This window comes from Muntiacus reevesi, chromosome 22 (assembly GCF_963930625.1).
Source record: "Muntiacus reevesi chromosome 22, mMunRee1.1, whole genome shotgun sequence".
In the NCBI taxonomy this organism is placed as follows: Eukaryota; Metazoa; Chordata; class Mammalia; order Artiodactyla; family Cervidae; genus Muntiacus; species Muntiacus reevesi.
Genome location: NC_089270.1, coordinates 48,722,588 through 48,742,209, shown reverse-complemented (window position 1 = coordinate 48,742,209; position 19,622 = coordinate 48,722,588). Strand labels below are relative to the sequence as shown.

Sequence of the window (19,622 nt, the reverse complement as noted above, 5' to 3'; positions counted from 1 at the left end):
TTTCCTGTGGTTTTTCCACAATTATAAGAACAATGTTGTTTTATGAGCTCAAATTCTTGAGAGCATAAAGACCGAGGATGAAGTAGTAATTGCCAACTAGGAAGTGCCAGATTAAAAGCATCTGAGAGGTTCCAAAGTGCCTCAGTGTATAAAATAACAATGAACTCTGGGATTAGAGGAAAAGAGGAAGCTGCTGAAATTATGTTCCTTTAATTCTGCCTTCGAAACAGCTATCATGTTGAATCAGTAATATTATGTTTCTTTTTCAGTCTTTAGAGGAATATGACATTTTTTTCCCTAATACCCTTCAGATGGTATACCAGAGAGGTTCATCCAACAGAAATGATCGATGAGCTTTTAATCTGAAAAAAAAAAAAAAAAAAAAAAACCAACAAAAAAAGTCATGATCCTTGGTGGTGAAGAAATTCATCAAAAGCTCCACAGTTCTGTAAAAGTACAAGTCTTTCTACAAAGAGTGAAGCCAGAAGGGAGCCCCGCAGAGGGTGGGAAAATCATATTGATAAGTGTGTTCATGTTTATTTCTTCCTTACTGAACTTCTAGACCAATTTTGGAAGGTCCTAGATCTACTTTAGCTAAGGAATTCCTTTTGAATGTCAGGGCAAGCCTAAAGTTGGGCTTCTGGCAATTCTGCCAACAGTGACCACTAGTTCTTTGTACTAAAGTTTATATCAGAGCTATAATTTAAAATAACTGCTATTTCACCCATAGCCTATTCTTATGACAATCAATAATGTCTCCAAGATTATCAGATGTCCTTTGGGGAACAAAATTGCCTCATGAAAATGTGTAATGTCAACCTTTTTTCTTGCCGATATCCTTATGTCTGTTTACCCATTGTCCATCTGTCACAGACACCCTGAGACACACCAATCCTGAACACTCAACATTTTATCTTCTTTATTCCCATTGCTGGATTTCTGAGTGATGCTTAAAAAAACAATCACACAATGGTTTCAACATTTATCGCTGCCTAGCCAAGTGTCCTTGTTTCTTTACTCTTCACTCTTCAATTCTCTATAGCATCTGTTGAAATAGTTACCCACTCTTATTATGATTCCATTTCGTCCCTCATCACCCACCTTCTAATTCACGGAGAAAATCAAAGCATCAGAAGATAAGTCTCTCAAATTTCTGTCCTGGAACCTAAGAACATATCTGCCTGACATTTCCTCTTTTTATATTATTAAAGAAGGACTCTTCTGCCTGTCCATTGATAGCTTCTGTCTATGCCATCTCCAGCCCTTCTCAGGACCCTTACTCTATGAATTATATAGTTAACAACATTTATGAAGTTTCAAACATGTCAGCATAACACTGTTTCTTTTTCCAGTTATTTATTTACTCTTTCCTGTCTCTTAATAGCTTATATATTTTCAAAAATTAAATTTGTATCACCCCTTCAGTGCCATCCAATCATTCCTCACAGAGTCTGAACACATTTTGTGTTCCTACGAACATCTTTAGCCAATATCTTCTTATTTATTATACTTCGTAACAATATTTTTCCTCTGTTAAATTGCTTAAAAGAATATTTGACATTCCTGCTCATCTTAAAGTTTTCTCCTTTTTGTAACACTACAGATTCCTTTGATTAGATTCTAGTCCTATGGATATTCTCTCTTGGGATCCTTGCAATGGTCTTCGTCTCGTACAAGTTCATGTTCCTCAGGACTGTCTTCACAGTGCCTCAGCTCATTACTTTCATCTTTTGTATTATTTTAGCTGCCTTCTCATTTTTAATCCCACAGGTCTACCTTGATTCACGCAGTTTTGAATGAGTTCTGTAGGTTGTCTAGCTCAGACTAACATTTTTGTTAGTTCCTAGAATTTGATTACTTGTTGTAACCCTCCCCCACCCTTTTTATTGTATTCTGCCATCTTTTTACCTCAGCTTTTTCTTTCTCTTTCTTTGCCAACAAGTAAATATTTTCATCTTTCTGCAAGGTTAGGGCCCTCTACGCAAGGAATAAATGGAACAAAAGTTAATAAACAAGCCATGGAAGTTAAAGATGTGTGAAAATACATAGTTTTGACTACCACCTCCTATATAGTCTTATAAACCTGTCCATAGTTCTTTCAGGCATTCTAGTGAGAAATCTAGAAAGCTTTTGTTGTTCATCAATGAGTTGTGTCCGATGCTTTGTGACCTCTCAGACAGTAACAAGTCAGCCTTCCCTGTCCTTCACCATCTCCCAGAACTTGCTCAAACTCATGTCCATTGAGTCAGTGATGTCATCCAACCGTCTCATCCTCTGTTGTCACCTGCTCCTCCTTCCTTCAGCTTTCCCAGCATCAGGGTCTTTTCCAGTGAGTCAGCTCTTCACATCAGGTGGCCAAAGTACTGTAGCTTCAGCTTCAGTATCAGATCTTCCAATGAATATTCAGGACTGATTTCCTTTAGGACTGATTGGTTGGATATCCTTGCTGTCCAAATGACTCTCAAGAGTCTTCTCGAACACCAAAGTTCAAAAGCATCACATCTTTGACACTCAGCCTTCTTTATTGTCCAACTCTCACATCCAAACATGACTACTGGAAAAATCACAGCTTTGACGAGACAGACTTTCGTTGGCAAAGTAATGTTTCTGCATTTTAATAGACCATCTAGGTTGGTCATGGCTTTTCTTCCAAGGAGCAAGCGTCTTTTAATTTCATGGCTGCAGTACCATCTGCAGTGATTTTGGGGCCCAAGAAAAGAAAGTCTGTCACTGTTTCCATTGTTTCCCCATCTACTTGCCATGAAGTGATAGGACTGGATGTTATGATCTTCATTTTTTTGAATGTTGAGGTTTTTTTTTTTTTAATCCATTTATTTTAAATGTTGAGTTTTAAGCCAGTTTTTTCACTTTCCTCTTTCACCTTCGTCAAGAGGCTCTTTAGCTCCTCTTTGCTTTCTGCCATAATGGTAGTGTCATCAGCATATCTGAGGTTATTGATATTTCTCCTGGCAATCTTGATTCCAGCTTGTACTTCATCCAGCCGCCTGACATTTCACATGATGTACTGTGCATATAAGTTAAATAAGCAGGGTGACATTATACAGTCTTGATGTACTCCTTTCTAAATTTGGAACCAGTCCATTGTTCCATGTCTGGTTGTATCTTGCTTCTTGACCTGCATACAGATTTCTCAGGAGGCAGGTAAGGTGGTTTGGTATTCCTATCTCTTAAAATATTTTCCAGTTTGTTGTGATCCACAACTGAAAGGATTTGCATAGTCACTGAAGCAGAAGTAGATGGTTATCTGGAATTCTCTTGCTTTGTCTAAGATTAAGTGGATATTGGCATTTTGATGTCTGGTTCCTCTGCCTTTTCTAAATACAGCTAAAATATCTGGAAGTTTTGGATTCATGTATTGTTGAAGCCTAGCTTGGAGAATTTTGAACATTATCTTGCTGGCATGTAAAATAAGTGCAATTGTGTGGTAGTTTGAACACCTTGGGGATTGCTTTTCTTTGGGATGGAATGAAAATTGACATTTTCCAGTCCTGTGGCCACTGCTGAGTTTTCCAAATTTGCTGGCATATTGAGTTGAGCACTTGAACAGCCTCATCTTTTAGGATTTGAAATAGATCAGCTGGAATTCAATCACCTCCAGTAGCCTGGTTTGTAGTGATTCTTCCTCAGGCCCACTTGACTTCACACTCCAGGATGTCTGGCTCTAGGTGAGTGATCACACAATTGTGATTATCTGGGTCATTAAGATCTCTTTTGTGTAGTTCTTCTGTATATTCTTGCCATCTACTCTTAATATCTTCTGCTTCTGTTAGATCCATACCATTTCTATCCTTTTTTGTTCTCCTCTTTGCATGAAATATTCCCTTGGTATCTCTAATTTTCATGAAGAGATCCATAGTCTTTCCCATTCAATTGTTTTCCTCTATTTCTTTGCACTGAACACTGAGGAAGGCTTTCTTATTTCTCCTTGCTACTCTGTGGAAATCTGCATTCACCTGGGGATATCTTTCCTTTTCTCCTTTGCCTTTCACTTCTCTTCTTTTCTCAGCTATTTGTAAGGCCACCCCAGACAACCATTTTGTCTTTTTGCATTTGTTTTCTTGGGTATGGTTCCATCTCCTATATAGTCTTACAAACTTCTGTTCATAGTTCTTCAGGCACTCTCTCTCTCTCAGATCTAATCCCTTAAATTTATTTGTCGCTTCTACTGTATAATCGTAAGGGATTTGACTTAGGTCATACCTGAATGCTCTAGTGGTTTTCCTACTTTCTTCAATTTCAGTCTGAATTTGGCAATAAGGAGTTCATGGTCTGAGCCACAGTCAGCTCCTGGTCTTATTTTTGCTGACTGTATAGAGCTTCTCTATCTTTGGATGGAAAGAATATAATCAATTGGATTTCGGTATTGACCATCTGGTGACCTCCACATATAGATTCATCTCTTGTGTGGTTGGAAGAGGGTGTTTGTTATGACCAGTACATTCTCTTGACAAAACTTTGTTAGCCTGGTTCATTTTGTACTCTAAGCCAAACTTGCCTGTTACTCCAGGTATCTCTTGACTTCCCACTTTTGTATTTCAGTTCCCTGTGATGAAAAGGATATCTTTTTTTTTTTTTTTTTTTTTTTGGTGTTAGTTCTAGAAAGTCTTGTAGGTCTTCATAGAACTGTTCAACTTCAGCTTCTTTGGCATTAGTGGTTGGGGCACAGACTTGGATTACTGTGATATTGAATGGTTTGCATTGGAAACAAAGAGGGGTCATTCTGTCATTTTTTAGATCACCTCCAAGACCTGCATTTTGGACTCTTTTGTTGACTGTGAGGGCTACTCCGTTTCTACTAAGTGAGTCTTGCCCACAGTACTAGATACAATGGTCATCTGAGTTAATTTCACCCATTCCAGGCCATTTTCGTTTACTGAATCCTAAAATTTCACTGTTCTCTCTTGCCATCTCCTGTTTGACCACTTCCAATTTACCTGGATGTGTGGACCTAACATTCCAGGTTTCTGTTGCAATATTGTTCTTTACAGCATCAGAATTTACTTTCACCACCAGACACATCCACACCTGGCTGTTTCCACTTTGGCTCATCCTCTTTATTCCTTCTGGGGCTATTACTCCGCTCTTCTCCAGTAGCATATTGGGCGCCGAGCAAAATGGGGAGTTCATCTTTCAGTGTCATAGTTTTGGCTTTTCATGTTGTTCATGCGGTTCTCAACGCAACAATCTTCAGTGGCTTTCCGTTCCTTCAGTGGACCACGTTTTGTCAGAACTCTTCACCATGACCCGTCCATCTTGGGTGCCCTACACTGCATGGCTAATAGTTTCATTGATTTAGACAAGGCTGTGATTCATGTAATCAGTTTGGTTAGTTTTCTGTGATTGTGCTTTCCATAAAGAGAACTTTACCTCCCCAAACTATATATTTACATTCCAAAAGGGAAGGAAACCTGGAACCTTGGGTGTATACCAGGATATATAAACCTGGAGACACTTGACTTACAGTTCATCTAGAGACCACTACTTACTTCCCACAAGGGAACTTCCCTTTCTCTACCCTAGGAGAATTTGTTTGCATAAGGGAGAATCATTTCTCTTCTCAGGAAGGAAGGATGTTAACTGGACAGCATGTGTATTGAATCCCTGATTCTTAATTCAATGACTTTTCTCCTGTTATATGACACCCAAACATGCCAGTTTGTCCATATAGCATCACCCCAGAAGAAGGTAGAAACTGTTGTGTAGTGAACTGATACAAGTATTACTGTCAGTAATAACAATCTGTCTTGATCCAGAAACCTCATGTTTGAATTGATGGTAACATAAACAAATATAGACATTAAAAACTTAATCGTCTTTTCCTTCTTTTTCATGAAAATCATGCCATTTTATTTACTACAGGGATAGTGAATAATTTTATTATCATTTCTTTTGTTTTTTTCTGGTATCGTTCTTCAAACACATAGAAAAGGGACATTTGAATCAGGGCAAACTTGAGTGCTCATGGGTTCCAGCTATATGTCAGGTTCCCCCTGGTTACTCTGAGAGCTGAAAAGAATAAATTTCTGCCACTTGTAGTCTGCGTGCCACATCTAGATGAGTGCCAGCACACTGGCTGTAATCTTGGCTATAGACACTCATCTCGAATCGTATTTATTTTCCCTTGTCTTATGGAAATTTCATAGCTCACGTCTTTGTTGTTATTGTCATTTTTCTTTGTGACACCAGATTCTTGAAGCAATCCATCCAGACCAAATGCTTTCCCATGGACAGAGTTATGTGTGTTCTCAGTCTGCTGTCTCCTGCCACAACTACAGTGCAGCCCTTGTTGATACATCCCTCAAAATGTATTGTACCAGTAGTGGCCACCGCTTTCCCCTTGAGTTTCTTCCTTTCTCCCTTCAGTCATTTCTACTTTGTTTCTTGTGTGTGTGTCCATGTCCATCTGTCTCTCTTTCTTGTGCAGAAAGTCAGAGCATCAAAGATCAGAGGAGAAGCATTAAACTTTAAGACAGGCATAGACAGCATTCTTCCCCCGTCAAGAAACTGACCATCACATGAAAGGATGACTTTCCTGTATTTTAGGAGAAATAGACTGAATGGTTCTAAACGAGGAAGAGAAAGTGAAGAGGAACATGGTAATTTTCCTGCTTTGATTAGTTTTTAAGCATTAGTAGACAAAAAACACAGAGAAGGGATGGGGATGTAGCTCTTCAAACATTCTTTTATCCCATTAAAATTATTCAATGAGTAGTTCCCTTATTTATTCTCTTCAAAACTACTTGACTGGAAGAATTCACATGGACCACCGTCCCACCAATGTGGACCTCCAGGTTCTTAACATCTCAGTGTTTCAAATAATCTAAATGTGGGATATATTTTGGCATGTTGTCTTTCCAACTACTTTGAAGCATAAATATTTCTAGTTGACATTCTACTATGCCTAAAATTAAATGTAAACTGATTTTATGCTCTGTAGGAAGGGTCTTGGAGGGTCTTAAAGAATTTTAATTTGTCACAATTTGTTTTGAATGAATCCAAAATTGCACTTGAGTTATATCCTAATATTCCATGTATTGAATGAAGTGTTTTAAAATCAAAATGCAGTCTTATTATTTTTAAATGTCATCATCAAATTAATAATAGAGAATTTAATGATTCTTCTTAGTGTTGATGGGGAATACATGTAACTCTATGGCTGATTCATATCAATGTATGACAAAACCCACTGAAATGTTGTGAAGTAATTAGCCTCCAACTAATACAAAAAAACATTTAATTTTTTTGAATGTCTCAAATATTAGAATTGGGGAGGACAATCTGTTAACAAAGAAAAAGAAGTTGTAATTATTTTATAGTGAGCATTTTTTCAGGTATATTTATTAAATTACTACTCTGAGAAAGGCAGTATGCTAGCTCTTCTGGTATATCAAAGTGAATATCTAAGTCAAAAGAGAAATATGGGCTTCTCAGATGACTCAGTGGTAAAAAATCTGCCTGCCAATGCAGGAGATTCAGGAGATGCAGGTTCGATGCTTGGGTCAGGAATATCCCCTGGAGAAGGGAATGACTATTCCCTTGAGTATTCTTATCTGGATAATTCCGTAGACAGTGGAGACTGGTGAGATAAAGTCCACGGGGTCACAAAGAGTCGGACTACACTAGGCACACATGTATGCAAAAGAGAAATATAATCTCAAAATGTTTATTGAAAAAATACTTTGTGTGTGTGTTACTTAATCTTAAGTTTATTTGAAGAAACTAAATATACACAAACAATTCATATCCATTTAAAGTCACATAGGGGATTCCATGGCAGGATTTTGGCTGCTTTAAAATCAGGTCATGGTGGAGAATTCTGACAAAACGTGGTCCACTGGAGAAGAGAATAGCAAACCACTTCAGTATTCTTGCCTTGAGAACCCCATGAACAGTATGAAAAGGCAAAAAGATAGGACACTGAAAGATGAACTCCCCAAGTTGGTAGACGCCCAGTATGCTACTGGAGATCAGTGGAGAAGTAACTCCAGAAGAATGAAGAGATGGAGCCACAGCAAAAACAACACCCAGTTGCGAATGTGACTCATGATGGAAGTCAAGTCCGATGCTGTGAAGGGTAATGCTGCATAGGAACCTGGAATGTTAGGTCCACGAATCAAGGCAAATTGGAAGTGGTCAAACAGGAGATGGCAAGAGTGAACACTGACATTTTAGGAATCAGTGAACTAAAACAGACTGGAATGGGGTAATTTAACTCAGATGACAATTATACCTACTACTGTGGGCAAGAATCCCTTAGAAGAAACGGAGTAGCCATCAAAGTCAACAAGAAAGTCCAAAATGCAGGACTTGGATGTAATCTCAAAAACAACAAAATGATTTTGTTCCTTTCCAAGGCAAACCATTCAGTATCATGGTAATCCAAGTCTACGCCCCAACCAGTAATGCTGAAGAAGCTGAAGTTAAACAATTCTATGAAAACCTACAAGACTTTCAGGAACTAATACCCAAAAAAGATGTCCTTTTAATTATAGGGGACTGGAGTGCAAAAGTAGGAAGTCAAGAGATATCTAGAGTAACAGACAAGTTCGGCTTGGGTGTACAAAATGAAGCAGGCTAGTGGAGTTTTGTCAAGCGAACACACTGGTCATAACAAACACCCTCTTCCAACAAGACAAGAGGAGAGTCTACACATGGACATCACCAGGTGGTCAAAACTGAAATCAGATTGATTACATTCTTTGCAGCCAGAGATGGAGAAGCTCTTGTTAGCAAAAACAAGACCCGGAGCTTACTGTGGCTCAGATCATGAACTACTTATTTCCAAATTCAGACTTAAATTAAAGAAAGTAGGGAAAACCTCTAGAACATTCAGGTATGACCTAAATCAAATCCCTTAAAATTATACATTGGAAGTGAGAAATAGATGCAAGGAATTAGATCTGATAGACAAGAGTACCTGAAGAACTATGGATGGAGGTTCTTGACATTGTACAGGAGGCAGGGATCAAGTACTTCCCCAAGGAAAAGAAATGCAAAAAGCAAAATGGTTGTCTGAGGAGGCCTTACAAATAGCTGTGAAAAGAAGAGATGCAAAAGGCAAAGGAGAAAAGAAAAGATATCCCCATTTGAATGCAGAGTTCCAAAGAATAGCAAGGAGAGATAAGAAAGCCTTCTTCAGTGATCAGTGCAAAGAAATAGAGGAAAACAATTGAATGGGAAAGACTATAGGTCTCTTCAAGAAAATGAGAGCTACCAAGGGAGTGTTTTGTGCAAAGATGGACAAAATAAAGGACAAAAATTCCATGGACCTGCAGACACAGAAGATATTAATAAGAGGTGTCAACAATAGCCAGAAGGGCTATACAAAAACAGCTCCATGACCCAGATAATCAGAATGGTGTGATCACTCACCTAGGGCCAGATATCCTGGGTGTGATGTGAAGTGGGCCTTAGGAAGCATCATTATGAACAAAGCTAGTGGAGGTGATGGAATTCCAGTTGAGCTATTTCAAATCCTAAAAGATGATGCTGTGAAAGTGCTGCACTCAGTATGCCAACAAATTTGGAAAACTCAGCAGTGGCCACAGGACTGGAAAAGGTTAGTTTTCATTCCAATCCCACAAAATGCTGACAACCACACAACTGCACTCAGCTCCTATGCTAGCAAAGAAATGTTCAAAATTCTCCAAGCCAGGCTTTAACACTACATGAACCTTGAACTTCCAGATGTTCCATCTGGATTTATAAAAGGAACAGGAACCAGGGATCAAATTGCCAATATCTGCTGAATCATTGAAAAAACAAGAGTTCCAGAAAAACATCTATTTCTGCTTTACTGACTGCACCAAAGCCTTTGACTATTTGGATCACAACAAACTGTGGAAAACTCTTAAAGAGATGGGAATACCAGACCACCTGACCTGCCTCCTGAGATGTCTCTATGCAGCTCAGGGAGCAACAGTTAGACCTGGACATGGAACAAAAGACTGGCTCCAAATTGGGAAAGGAGTACATCGAGGCTGTATATAGTCACTCTATTTATTGAACTTATATGCAGAGTACATCATGAGAAACACTGAGCTGGATGAAGCACAAGCTGGAATCAAGATTGCTGGGAGGAACATCAATAACCTCAGATATACAGACGACACCACACTTATTGCAGAAATTGAAGAAGAACTAAAGAGCCTCTTGATGAAAGTGTAAGAGGAGAGTGAAAATGTTGGTGTAAAACTCAACATTCAGAAAACTAAGATCATGGCATCTGGTCCCATCACTTCATGGCAAATAGTTGGGGAAACAATGGAAACAGTGAGAGACTTTATTTTGGGGGGCTCCAAATTCACTGCAGATGGTGACTGCAGCCATGAAATTAAAAGATGCTTACTCCTTGGAAGAAAAGCTATGACCAACCTAATAAGCATATTAAAAAGCAGAGACATTACTTTGCCAACAAAGGTTCGTCTAGTCAAATGTATGGTTTTTCCCAACAGTTCAGTTCAGTTTAATCACTCGGTTATGTCTGACCGACTCTGTGACCCCACGAACCGCAGCACGCCAGGCCTCCCTGTCCATCACCAACTCCCAAGGTCCACCCAAACTCAAGTCCATTGAGTCGATGATGCCATTCAGCCAGCTCATACTCTGTCGTGCCCTTCACCTCCTGCCCTCCATCTTTCCCAACTTCGGGGTCTTCAAATGAGTCAGCTCTTCACATCAGGTGACCAAAGTACTGGAGTTTCAGCTTCAACATCAGTCCTTCCAATGAAGACTCAGGACTGATTTCCTTTAGGATGGACCTATTGGATCTCCTTTCAGTCCAAGGGACTCTCAAGAGCTTTCTCTAACACCACAGCTCAAAAGCAGCAATTCTTCTGCTCTCAGCTTTCTTTATAGTCCAACTCTCACATCCATACATGACTACTGGAAAAACCATAGCCTTGACGAGACAGACCTTTGTTGGCAATGTAATGTCTCTGCTTTTTAAATGCTTTCTAGTTTGGTCATAACTTTCTTTCCAAGGAGTAAGCGTCTTTTAATTTCATGGCTGCAGTCACTATCTGCAGTGATTTTGAAGCCCCAAAAATAAAGTCTGACACTGTTTCCACTGTTTCCCCATCTATTTCCCATGAAGTGATGAAACCAGATGCCATGATCTTCATTTTCTGAATGTTGAGCTTTAAGCCAACTTTTTCACTCTCCTCTTTCACTTTCATCAAGAGGCTCTTTAGTTCTTCTTCACTTTCTGCCATAAGGGTGGTGTTATCTGCATATCTGACGTTATTGATATTTCTCCCAGCAATCTTGATTCCAGCTTGTGCATCATCCAGCCTAGAGTTTCTCATGATGTACTCTGCATATAAGCTGAATGAGCAGAGTGACAATATACAGCCTTGACGTACTCTTTTTCCTATTTGGAACCAGTCTGTTGTTCCATGTCCAGTTCTAGCTGTTGCTTCTTGACCTGCATACAGGTTTCTCAAGAGGCAGGTCAGGTGGTCTGGTATGCCCAACTCCTTCAGAATTTTCCAGTTTATTGTGATCTACACAGTCAAATGTTTGGCATAGTCAATAAATCAGAAATAGGTGTTTTTCTGGAACTCTCTTGCCAGTGGATATTGGCAATTTGATCTCTGGTTCCTCTGCCTTTTCTAAAACCAGCTTGAATATCTGGAAGTTCACAGTTCATGTATTGCTGAAGCCTGGCTTGGAGAATTTTAAATATTACTTTACTAGCATTTGAGATGAGTGCAATTGTGTGGTAGTCTGAGCATTCTTTGGGATTGCCTTTTTTAGGGATTGGAATGAAAACTGACATTTCCAGTCCTGTGGCCACTGCTGAGTTTTCCAAATCTGCTGGCATATCGAGTGCAGCACTTTCACAGCATCATCTTTCAGGATTTGAAATAGCTCAACTGGAATTCCATCACATCCACTAGCTTTTTTCTTAGAGATGCTTCCTAAGGCCCACTTGACTTCTCATTCCAGGATGTCTGGCTCTAGGTGAGTGATCACACCATCATGATTATCTCCATCATGAAGATCTTTTTCGTATAGTTTTTCTGTGTATTCTTGCAACCTCTTCTTAATATCTTCTGCTTCTGTTAGACATATACCATTTCTGTCCTTTACTGTACCCATCTTTGCATGAAAATTTCCCTTGGTATCTCTAATTTTCTTGAAGAGATCTCTAGTCTTTCCCATTCTCTTGTTTTCCTCTATTTCTTTGCACTGATCACTGAAGAACGCTTTCTTATCTCTCCTTGCTTTTCTTGGAACTCTGCATTCACATGGGGATATCTTTCCTTTTCTCCTTCGCTTTTCACTTCTCTTCTTTTCACAGCTATTTGCAAGGCTTCCTCAGACACCCATTTTGCTTTTTTGCATTTCTTTTTCTTGGTGATGGTCTTGATCTCTGTCTCCTGTATAATGTCATGAACCTCTGTCCATAGTTCATCAGGCACTCTGTCTATCAGATCTAGCCCCTTAAATATATTTCTCACTTCCACTGTATAATTGTAAGGGATTTGATTTAGGTCCTACCTGAATGGTCTAGTGGTTTTCCCTACTTTCTTCAATTTAAGTCTGAATTGGGCAATAAGGAGTTCTTCAGTCCTGTCCAACTCTTTGTGACCCCATGGACTGTAACTCCCCAGGCTCCTCTGTCCATGGAATTCTCAAGGCAAAATACTGGAGTGGGTTGCCATTTCCTTCTCAAGGAGATCTTTCTGACCCAGGGATTGAACCCTGGTCTCGCGCATTGCAGGCAGATTCTTTACCATCTGAGCCACCAAGGAAGACCCCTCGAGAAAGAGTGGAGAAAAGGGAGCCCTCCTATACTGTTGATGGGAATGTACATTGGTGCAGACACTGTAGAAAGTAGTAAAAATAAAAATAGTAGTAAAAATAAAATTACCATATGATCCAGCAATCCCACTTCTGGGCATTTACCCAGACAAAACAGTAATTTGAAAAGATCCATGTTCCCCTATGTCCACAGCGGCACTGTTTACAATAGCCAAATCATGGAAAGAACCTAAATGTCTATCAACAGATGAATGGATAAAGAAAGTATGGCAAATACATACAATGGAGTATTTACTTAGCCATCCAAAATGAAATAATGCCATTTGTAGCAACATGGATGAGCCCAGAGATCATCACACTAAGTAAAATAAGTCAGAAAGAGAAAGACAAATACATATGACAACACTTAGATGTGGAATCTGAACTACGACACAAATGAACTTACCTACAAAACGGAAAAGACACACAGATATAGAGAACAAACTGTTGGCCAAGGGAGGGTCAAACTCCCAAAGACTGAGAGTTAATTGGAATTAGTGGGTGCAAGCTAGTATATATAGGATGGATAAACAGTGTCCTACTATATAGCACATGGAACTATATCCAATACCCTGTAATAAGCTATAATGGAAAAAATATGAAGAAGAATATATTGGATAATTGAGCCACTTTCCTATATAGAAGAGAAATTAACATAACATAATAAATCAACTATTCAATATTTTTTAAAAAATCATAACTTTCTAAATTTAAGTTGGCTTCAAAACTTGGCTTGCATGAATATCTTTTTTTTTTTAATTAAAGCTAATAATTTTTAGAGTTCTTCATTTTTTCTCTCTTGGAACAATCTGAAAGTTCTGTAATTCACTTTAAACTACAGATGATTTTACCTGCTTGTAGCATGTAAACCAATAGTAATAATTCTAATATTCTCTGGTTCATGTGCATAGTTTTCTATTGCTGCTATAACAAATCCCTACAAACTTAGTGGCCTAATGCAAAATTAATATCTTATAATTCTTAAGGTCAGGAGTCAAAAGTCCCTTATGAGATTAAACAGAAGTGTCCAAAAGACTACATTTTTTTTCTGGACTCTATAGAGGGTAATCCATTCCCTTGCCTTTTCCAGATTTTAGAGACTGCCCACATTCCTTGGCACATGGCCCCTTTCTACATCTTTAAATGAGCAAAAGAAAATTGAGCCCTTCTTAAACCACATCATTATACTCAAAATTCTCCAAGCCAGGCTTCAGCAGTACATGAACCGTGAACTTCCAGATGTTCAAGCTGATTTTAGAAAAGGCAGAGGAACCAGAGATCAAATTGCCAACATCTGCTGGATCACTGAAAAAGCAAGAGAGTTCCAGAAAAACATCTATTTCTGCTTTATTGACTATGCCAAAGCCTTTGACTGTGTGGATCACAATAAACTGTGGAAAATTCTGAAAGAGATGGAAATACCAGACCACCTGACCTGCCTCTTGAGAAACCTATATGCATGTCAGGAAGCAACAGTTAGAACTGGACATGGAACAACAGACTGGTTCCAAATAGGAAAAGGAGTATCTCAAGGCTGTATATTGTCACCCTGCTTATTTAACTTATATGCAGAGTACATCATGAGAAACGCTGGGCTGGAAGAAGCACAAGCTGGAATCAACGTTGCCGGGAGAAATACCAATAACGTCAGATATGCAGATAACACCACCCTTATGGCAGAAAGTGAAGAACTAAAGAGCCTCTTGATGAAAGTGAAAGAGGAGAGTGAAAAAGTTGGCTTAAAGCTCAACATTCAGAAAACTGAGATCATGGCATCTGGTCGCAGCACTTCGTGGGAAATAGATGGGGAAACAGTGGAAACAGTGACAGACTTTATTTTGGGGGGCTCCAAATTCACTGCAGATGGTGATTGCAGCCATGAAATTGAAAGACACTTACTCCTTGGAAGGAAAGTTATGACCAACCTAGACAGCATATTAAAAAGCAGAGATATTACTTTGCCAACAAAGGTCCGTCTAGTCAAGGCTATGTTTTTTCCAGTAGTCATGTATGGAGGTGAGAGTTGGACTATAAGAAAGCTGAGAGCAGAAGAATTGCTGCTTTTGAGCTGTGGTGTTGGAGAAGACTCTTGAGAGTCCCTTGGACTGCAAGGAAATCCAACCAGTCCATCCTAAAGGAGAGCAGTCCTGGGTGCTCATTGGAAGGATTGATGCTGAAGCTGAAAGTCCAATACTTTGGCCACCTCATGCGAAGAGTTGACTCACTGGCAAAGACCCTGATGCTGGGAGGGATTGGGGGCAGGGGGAGAAGGGGACGACAGAAGATGAAATGGCTGGATGGAGTCATCGACTCGATGGACATGAGTTTGTGTAAACTCCAGGAGTTGATGATGGACAGGGAGGCTCGGTGTGCTGCGATTCATGCGGTCGCAGAGTCGGACACGACTGAGCGACTGAACTGATTGACTGACTACACCACATCACTTCAAGCTTTCCTCCACAGTCATCCTTCCCTCTGACTCTCTTCTGATTCCTTCCATTTGTAAGGACACTTGTGAGTATACTGACTCTCCCTGGATAATCTATGATAATCTCCTCATCTAAATGTCCTTGACCTAACTGAATCTGCAAAATCCCGTTTCCATGCATGTAAACATAATCAGAGGTTCCAGGGATTATAATCTGGGCTCCACTCATTGGAGATATTTCTTGGGAGATGCTCATCAAATTCAACATCTGATGGGTGCACATCATACAGACAGGACACTTGAACATTTCATTATATTCTTAACATCTTTAAAGCTACCTTTGAAACCAACAATAAAGTTAACAAGATAATTAATTTTCAGAAATTTCCAATTTTTTACATGAAGTTATCTTTCATTTCAGTCTCTCAGTTGTGTCTGACTCTGTGTGACCCCATGAACCACAGCACACCAGGCCGCCCTGTCCATCACCATCTCCCGGAGATTACCCAAACTCATGTCCATTGAGTCAGTGATGCCATCCAACCATCTCATCCTCTGTCGTCCCCTTCTCCTCCTGCCCTCAATCTTTCCCAGGACCAGGGTCTTTTCCAATGAGTCAGTTCTTCGCATCAGGTGGCCAAAGTATTGGAGTTTCAGCTTCAACATCAGTCCTTGCAATGAACACCCAGAACTGATCTCCTTCAGGATGGACTGGTTGGATCTCCTTGCAGTCCAAGGGACTCTCAAGAGTCTTCTCCAACACCATAGTTCAAAAACATCAATTCTTCTGTACTCAGCTTTCTTTGTAGTCCAACTCTCACATCCATATATGACTACTGGGAAAACCATAGCCTTGACTAGACGGACCTTTGTTGACAAAGTAATGTCTCTGCTTTTTAATATGCTGTCTAGGTTGGTTATAACTTTCCTTCCAAGGAGTAAATATATAACCACTTAACTCACTGCTACCAAACTACTTTATTATCTCTGCTGATATGAAGCAGAAGACAAAATTTAAAAATTATCTAGGGTATTTATCATTTTCAAAATGTATTTTTATTCTCTTCATTCACAAGATGCCTCTTCTAGACCCTATAAAAATATAAATAAGCAGTATTTATTAAATGGTTGAATCATATATTAATCACATATTAATAAGCACAGGGACTCCTGGAGTAAGCAGATTTTCAATAACTGGTGAAGATTTAAATAAATGTATCCATGTAAATTATTTAATATAATAAAATTTTATAATAATATAATCAAATTTTAGGATTCCCCCCCGAAAACGAAAATTAAAGCATGGTTATCTCCTTTATTCAAAATCCGATCATCCTGCTACTTAATGAGACGACACCATAAGATAATAATTAACAGGAAATAAGAGTCAGTTGTCAGTAACATGTGCCCAATATAGCTAACACCCACTACCACTAAGTCTCATCCCATCCAATGATGTGAGGATCTCTGCACAGCACACAACACACATTTCCTTCTCTAACTTCCAAGTCAGTGCTGAGGGATGCAGAGGAAGAGAAATAAGACCCCTGGTAACAGAGATTCAAGGGACTCGGTTTCTGTTCAAAGTCAGAAGAGGACACTGCCCTGGCAGGAATGCTTCAGCAAAGGAAAAACACACAGACTGTTTTGTTTCTTTGTTTGTTTGTTTTAGAATTATGTTTTATTTGAAGGAATTTCTGAGGATGTAAACCCAGAAGACAGCCTCTCAGCTCTGAGGGACTGCTTGTAAGAGGTAAGGGAGGGTCCAGGGTAAATAGGAATTTTGCAAAAAATCTTCGCAACAAAAACCAGGTCCCTAGACTATTTGCCTTAAGTATTCCCCCTTGCAGTTAGGTATAATGGCTACTGACAAGTACATTTTCTGATGCCTGGGAGGTATTTAGCAGATAGGATGTAGCTTAGGCTTTTTGTTTGTTTGTTTTTCCCCAAAATCTACTCTCAGAGCCAAAATATGTGTCCTCAGAAAACTTGATTCTCTGCTCAGCCACCAGTATAACGCAGAATCAATTAAGTTCTCAAATAGAGCAACAAGGAGGTTTTGACCAAGTACTCTGTGGTATCCATGCTCAGCAATAACCAACGGATAGACAAGCACCAGGAGTACAGAGAGAGCAAGCTGGTTTGCAGACACTGGACATCTTCTTTTACAGAAATATAAATCAAATATTTTAAATATGCAAGGCCTCCTTGCTTCCAGGCATTTCTAGTAACAGATTCAACACGAAAAGGTATTGTATCATCTCAAAGAGATTTTCTACACTTAGTTAAATTTACCTTGAATATCAAATTGTTTCCTATGCCTGATTTAAGTCAGCAACTCAGAATTACTTTTTTAATATTATCAGCTAACTAATATAACCTACCAAAATTAATAACATGGTGAAATTAAAAAAAAAAAATGACAGTCTGGGTGTGGTAGGCATAATCATGGCCCCCTAAAGAAGTATATGGACTAAGTCCTGGCCCTGAGACTATGATACCTTCATGGCAGGAGAAACTTTGCAGATGTCACTGAGATGGGAAGATTATCCAGGTGGCCTCTGGTGTAATTCCAAAGGTCCTTATAAGTGAAACAGGCATAAGGGGAAGAGAACAGGAGGAGAAGAAAATATGACAACCAAAGCCAAGGTCAGAATGATGAGATTGCTGACTTTGAAATTAGAAAGAGACCTTGAGCCGAGGAAGCCTCTGAAAACTGGAAAAGGCAAGGAACTAAACACTTCCCTAGAGTCTTCAGAAAGGCCTGTAGAGACTTTGGTTTTAACCACACAAGACTATTTCAGATGTCTGAACTTTAGAACTGTAAGGTAATACAGTGGTTGTTTTAAGACACTAAGATTGTAGTAATTTGTTCCAGCAACAATAGAGCTAATACAATGGGCAAACTATCCTTTTAGTAAATTATATTTTAACACAGCTCTAAGATTTCCCCACTGATTATATGCCACAAGATCTATCTTTCTATTTCTCAGTGTTAAGTACTGTCTCATCTTTTCTAGTAGGACATCAGTTTGGCTGCTCACTGGGACCATGGGTGTGATCCATTTGGAAATCCTTAGGATCAGGTATTGCACTGGATCTTTTTTTTTTTAATCTATTTTTTTTATTAGTTGGAGGCTAATTACTTCACAACATTTCAGTGGGTTTTGTCATACGTTGACACGAATCAGCCATAGAGTTACACGTATTCCCCATCCCGATACCCCCTCCCACCTCCCTCTCCACCCGACTCCTCTGGGTCCTCCCAGTGCACCAGGCCCGAGCACTTGACTCATGCATCCCACCTGGGCTGGTGATCTGTTTCACCATAGATAATATACATGCTGTTCTTTCGAAACATCCCACCCTCACCTTCTCCCACAGAGTTCAAAAGTCTGTTTTGTACTTCTGTGTCTCTTTTTCTGTTTTGCATATAGGGTTATCGTTACCATCTTTCTAAATTCCGTATATATGTGTTAGTATACTGTAATGTTCTTTATCTTCCTGGCTTACTTCACTCTGTATAATGGGCTCCAGTTTCATCCATCTCATTAGAACTGATTCAAATGAATTCTTTTTAATGGCTGAGTAATATTCCATGGTGTATATGTACCACAGCTTCCTTATCCATTCATCTGCTGATGGGCATCTAAGTTGCTTCCATGTCCTGGCTATTATAAACAGTGCTGTGATGAACATTGGGGTGCACGTGTCTCTTTCAGATCTGGTTTCTTCAGTGTGTAAGCCCAGAAGTGGGATTGCTGGGTCATATGACAGTTCTATTTCCAGTTTTTTAAGAAATCTCCACACTGTTTTCCATAGTGGCTGTACTAGTTTGCATTCCCACCAACAGTGTAAGAGGGTTCCCTTTTCTCCACACCCTCTCCAGCATTTATTGCTTGTAGACTTTTGGATAGCAGCCATCCTGACTGGCGTCTAATGGTACCTCATTGTGGTTTTGATTTGCATTTCTCTAATAATGAGTGATGTTGAGCATCTTTTCATGTGTTTGTTAGCCATCTGTATGTCTTCTTTGGAAAAATGTCTGTTTAGTTCTTTGGCCCATTTTATGATTGGGTCATTTATTTTTCTGGAATTGAGCTTCAGGAGTTGCTTGTATATTTTTGAGATTAATCCTTTATCTGTTTCTTCATTTGCTATTATTTTCTCCCAATCTGAGGGCTGTCTTTTCACCTTACTTATAGTTTCCTTTGTAGTGCAGAAGGTTTTAAGTTTCATTAGGTGCCATTTGTTTAGTTTTGCTTTTATTTCCAATATTCGGGGAGATGGGTCATAGAGGATCTTGCTGAGATTTATGTTGGAGAGGGTTTTGCCTATGTTCTCCTCTAGGAGTTTTATAGTTTCT

General features: G+C 39.3%; 1 long non-coding RNA gene across 1 annotated transcript in view; it reads right to left on the bottom strand.

Moving 5' to 3' along the window:
* Positions 1–228: 228 nt before the first annotated feature.
* LOC136152945 (uncharacterized) overlaps positions 229–19,622 on the bottom strand; it is a 36,591-nt gene continuing 17,197 nt past the window's right edge. Inside the window, exon 3 of the long non-coding RNA XR_010660301.1 lies at positions 229–362. This is a non-coding gene — a long non-coding RNA (uncharacterized lncRNA). The remainder of the gene's footprint in view (positions 363–19,622) is intronic.